The sequence below is a fragment of the Nicotiana sylvestris genome, chromosome 2, assembly GCF_000393655.2.
Source record: "Nicotiana sylvestris chromosome 2, ASM39365v2, whole genome shotgun sequence".
In the NCBI taxonomy this organism is placed as follows: Eukaryota; Viridiplantae; Streptophyta; class Magnoliopsida; order Solanales; family Solanaceae; genus Nicotiana; species Nicotiana sylvestris.
The window spans coordinates 40,548,042-40,553,846 of NC_091058.1; positions in this window are offsets into that span (position 1 = coordinate 40,548,042).

The following is a 5,805-nucleotide window of genomic DNA, read 5'->3' on the forward strand; positions in this document are numbered from 1 at the left end:
ATTTCTTGACCTTTATTTGGTCATTTTTCCAGTCATATTTCTAGGTTCCAGGTATGTACAATGTCTATCTTGAATTAAATCAATCTTGTGTTTAAAATCTGCATTTGGAACTTGTTTGTTTAGCTGATCTTTGGGTATTTGGTATGTGAATCATGAGTTTTGTGGAGTTAGAGATAAGTAAACCATGTTTAGTATTAGATGATTGCTGAGTTTAAACCTTGAAATTTGTGAAGTTGTGCTATATTGATATGTCAAAACTCACATCTTTGGATTACTAAATCAGTATGTGCATGCACTTGTGAAACCTATGTCCAAAGCTTTCCTCCTATGGCAACACAACATGGAAGTAAATCTGACCCTTTAAATGGTCAGATTCATCTCTTAAGAGTGCATAATAATCTGGATATTTTTAGTATATATTTATGTTGTTCCCCTTCCCCTCTCTTCTCCTTTGCTAAAATGAGAACCATAGAATAAATGATGGTTTGGGAATCATTATTTGACTATAAGGCTGACCCTCAATATGGTTAGACTTATGGACACATTGTTTGTTTCCTTTACTCATTTCTATGTTAGGATCAACTTGGTTACATTACTCTAGTATCATTGTTGAATACTTCACTTAGCTTAAGTTCATTTAATGATTAAGAGGATGCAGAATGTTTGAATCTGAACACTTATTTGACTGTTGTTGCCCTTTAGTTAATGTTAAGGTTACATTAGTTCAAGACTCTTATGTAAACTAATGGGTATTCTTACTGTTATTTGTTTGTGTTGGCATGTGGCATAGCCATAAGGCCAAGAGGTTTTCAAAGCTGAAGCTGAAATGTGAACTTGTGAGGGACAGTTCCATAGCTGCTCCCTCGCAAATACGCATGTTGTAAGAGGAAACTTGTGGGCAAAAAGGAGTCAGAATTAGAATATTCTTGAGCCCATTCAGGCAGTGCTATAAGTTGTAAAAGATAGCTTCTTCTTTTTTGTTGTTATTCTATTATAGACTTGCAAGTGTTGTAAATGGACTTTCTATAACTTTTAAAATTCATTTCCTTTTTTCTGGTTCTTTAAATACCGGGTCACTGCAATTTAGACCCATTGTTTATATTTCATAGCAGTAATTGGGCCAGGCTTTTAGCCAGGCCCAAGCTGAGACCCATTCGAACAGATTTAAGGGTCTAGGCTGTTGGCCTGGGCTTCAAGCCCAGTAGTTTAACAATGTGTAAAATGCCTCTCTTGAGTTATGATGTAATACATGCCCTTTGCTACTTTTCCTCTTGCAAATCGTAACAATATGACAAAATTTTCGAATTTTAAGTGCTTTACTTTCTGAAGTTTCATTTCTTTAGTGAACTACGCTCCTTGCCTTTCTCTTTTTTTGTCCAGTTCGGTTAAAAGGTGCAAAGAATGTAGATAGGCCAGCCTGAGCCAATGCACAACTGGGCTTGCTTAAAACCCAAGCCCAACGTGGGCTGTTTGTCCCAAAACTTGCAATTTGTGTCTTATAACCTCTGATTTCTAAACCATTCTGAGCCTCCCCTTTTTCAGCCCTTAAAACTCATTCATCAGCGAGCTGTTTCTGGCCCATTTCGCGTGCCCCAAAAATATTTTAAGACCTCTCCCATGATTAACTAGCCTTGTTGAATTAATTCCTAAATAGGAGGTACTAGGTGACCTTGAATAATTAATTTTTCTTGTAAAAGGAAATCATTCAAGGCATGCTATGCTGAATAAAGTCTCAAAATACATGGTCCTCGTATTAGTTTCATAATTTAGACGTAATAAATATCAAATACTCATAGTTTGCTTTAGGCTCAATTTAGACTAGTATTGTGATTACGTATACGTTCGCGCAATATAATTGCAAATTTAATTCTAAAAAGGATCTTGAGGGATGCGTTCGCGCAACTTCAACCAAACTTTTCCTTAATAAAATAAACAAAGTGTTATTAATTGTGGACACGTTCGCGTGACATGATTTTGACGCACCAAAAGAAAAGGGTATACGTGCATGTAACTCAATTCTTTAATTACGAATAATCAAGTGATTTAAAAGCAGTTTAAAAAGGTAAATGCACATAGGTCCTAAAAATGAGTAGTTAAACAACTAAGCCAGGTATAAATTGCTAAGCAACCGTGCTAGAACCACGAAACCCGGGAATGCCTAACACCTTTTTCTGGGTTAACAGAATTCCTTATCTAGAATTTCTAGTTCGCAGACTTCAAAAGGGAAAGTCGAAATTTTCTCGATTTGGGATTAAAAATAAAGCGGTGACTTGGGACATCATAATTCATTCCAAGTGGCGACTCTGATAAAGATAAATAATCCTATTTCGAATAATGTCACTTAAATTGGAAAACCACCCATATACACCTTTGGGGGTGTAAAAAAGGAGATGTGACAGCTCTGGCGACTCTGATGGGGTATAAGAACCCAGAATCTTTGGTTTAGGGTTCAAGAATTCGAGCTTGTTAATGTGACTTTTATTTGGATTTATTGTTGATATTACTATATTTTATGGACTTAATGTGCTAATTATCATTTACCACTTTGATATTACTTGAACTGTATTTAAATGTCTTCTTACGCCACCCATCTGAGTCTTCTGAAAAATGGTGCACACGTTCGCGTGGCCCGCTTTTTTGGTAGAAATTATACCAAAATAAGACGGGGCTGGGCAAGCAACAAGACCGGGCAGACTTTCGTGCTCCCGGTACGTTGCCCCCTCCTCGGCCCCAGTTGTCCGCTCGGGTAACCCAAGTCTAGACTACAAACCTCGGGTTTTAAACTTAGAATAACGTAACCTCATGCCGGATCCCTAGTAGGAACGATTAGTTGCATCACATGCATTTGACCTTATGGACTCACAACAGAGGTTGAGTCCATCTAGAATAGGTGTACCCAAAATAAAGACTATCTTGATGCATCCTACGTGCTATGTGAATATTTTTTTGTTTCGGCTTGCATGTTGACCGGTTAATAAAGAGAAAAACCAAGAGTGAGGTAGGATAGAGAATTTACTCGGTTTCTAAAAATCCCCGTATTTGAAAATATCCTGAAACTCTGCCGAATTATTTTTAAAAAAGAAGAAGAAAGGAAGTGTATTTCAAAAGATTGAGTCAAATATCATGTTTTTATGTCAAAATTGACCGAACTACGCAGGTCTAATTCTCACTGGATGTGGGATACGTAGGCAACCTACATAAGGTTCGGCCTCATTTTTACTAAATAATGAAATAAAAGGTGTTTCAGGGCTTTGTTTAAAACAATAAAACCGACCCAACTTCAGTTTGTTTTTAAGTCATTTCTTACTGGAATAGCCTTAGATTACATTCCAATTGTCAAAAGGCCATTTTCGGGAGAAACATGAAAGTCTATTTAAAAGGTGTCTTTTTCTTTTAAAATACTTACCCCCGGCCTCAAAATTCATTTGTAATTGTGAAGGGGCCATGTTTGAATAAATGACTATTTTGCTAACATAGCAATAAAAGGGGTCCTTGTCCGTTGATTTTTTTGGAAAACCTGTTTTGCAAAAAGAGTCCACAAGAGTCAACCCTAACCTTAACTCTCCACATGTACAAATGAATACCATCCAGGAATCATCTCAATCTGTCATAGAAAGGGCTTGGATGCAGCATAAGTGGTGGGGTGATTTAGATAAAGATGGACAACTGTGGGTAAAAGAGCATTTGGGTTCCATGGTAGACATCATGCACTTCAAACCACGAGAGGATTTAATTAAGGATTTGGTGACCTTTTGGGATCCCGTTCATAATGTGTTTTGTTTCTCGGATTTCAAGCTCACACCCACTCTGGAAGAAATAGTCGGGTACATCAATTTCGGCCAAGAGTTAAGATAGCAGCAACTCATATTCCCCAGGGCTCCCTCAGTATGCAAATTCTTCGATCTTTTGAAAATTAGCAAACAAATGAGCAAGGACCGCGCAATCAAAGGGAGTTGTTCATTCTACTTCCTGTATTTCAGGTTTGGGCACTTAGTCGGGTTTGAAACACATGAAAAGGGATTGAGTAACAAACAAGACGAGCATATGGCAAATTCATCATCGGTTTGCTTTTATCGTGGCATTTCTGGGAATCATGGTATTTTCAAATTCGGAGGGTACAATATACCTTTGTATGGAACGAATCGCACAGGTCCTCATCGACAAAAAAGATCACACACTTGTCCCATTAGTGCTGGTGGACATTTACCGGGCATTAACATTGTGCAAATCTGGCGGTCAATTTTTCGAAGGCTGCAATAATCTACTTCAAATGTGGATGATCGAACACCTTCGCCGTCATCATAAGTTCATGAGATATGCTTCATACGGGAACAATTTCATCAAAAAATATGAGGAAAGGGTGGAACACTACAAACTGCCGAAAGGGTTTGAAGCTTGGGTTTCCTATTTGAGAAAATTGAGAGCAAATCAAATTGAATGGACCATAGGATGTCTCCCAATAACAGAGATCATATACATGACCGCTTCAAAGGGCTACTTGATGATGATGGGAGCAAGAAGTATACAACCATATGCACCACAAATAGTTCTAAGACAACTGGGAAGATATCAGATGATACCCGAAGAAGCAGACCTAAGCACCCAAGTCATTGAACTACACCCGGAAGCAGCGATCCCCGAGGCTTTAGTTCAAAGGGATTGGAATTGTTATCGTTACCTAAAAAGTAACACCCAGGTAGCAGTACCGGCTAAGGGCAAAGTTGATCCCAATTATGCTGCTTGGTCTGAAAGGAGCTTTTATATGAACAATGAGCCGGAGCCCGAGCTCGAACCCGTGAGGCCAGCCAAAAGTCCCCATGTTCAAGCCTTTGATGACAAAATTCAAGAAAGGTTAGCCTAGGGGGAAAAGGAAAAGGAATATCAGGCCACCATTCGTGCTTTGAGAAAAGAGTTGGGAAATGTCACCTTCAACAACGATTTGCAAGCACAAGAGGCCGGGGGTGAGAGGAGAAGATTGGTTCGAGAAAATGAAGCTCGCAGAACCCAAGTTCGACAGCTGAAAATAGCAGCCGAGAACCCGGGCAGAAGCAGGAAAGATGAAAGGCTCATTTATAACCTTACTCAAAAGGTGCGTGACTATGAAGATGACCTACAAAAAGCTGAGTCCGATCTAGCAAAATCACGAATGAGGTTGGCTAAAAATGGCGAGGGGAGTGTAGCTTTCGTTCAACAGATGATAGAAAGATATGAAAGAGGAGTCGCAGTTTGGGAAAAGGAGATTAGCAACCTCGAAGGTGAAATGGCTAAATAAGCCAAGAATTTTAAAACCGAGAGGGAACATTATTATGCCATGATGGCACGATTGGAAGGGATCTACAGCACTTGCAAGAGCAAAATCACACTGCCACCAGGTCTTAGAGGCTAGATCCCAACAAATTGTTTATTTGATGCAAGAAAAGGGCATCATAAGAGAAAGAGTCAGAAGGATTGCCGACTACATCGCAATGAAATGTAGTGCATGTGAGGACATGACCATATCCATATTTTTCGCCACTATAATGATCTTTGTCCATCAGATAATGGAGGATTTATATAGGCTCCAAGATGACATAGCAAGTAGGCCCGCTGCAAGACCAGTTGGTGTCCCTAGGACAAAGTTGGAGGCACTGATGTTTTCTTGATTGTATTTTTTCTTTTCGAGTCTGTATTTTCATTTTTAAGAGCATGTTTTGAGTTTGTTTTAAATTCCTATAAAAATATGTCCTGATTTTGTTTAAAGTCTTAAAAAGTATGTTTCGAGTCTTTTGTAATTCAGTAAAGTTGTATTAATGAAAGTTTGAAAAA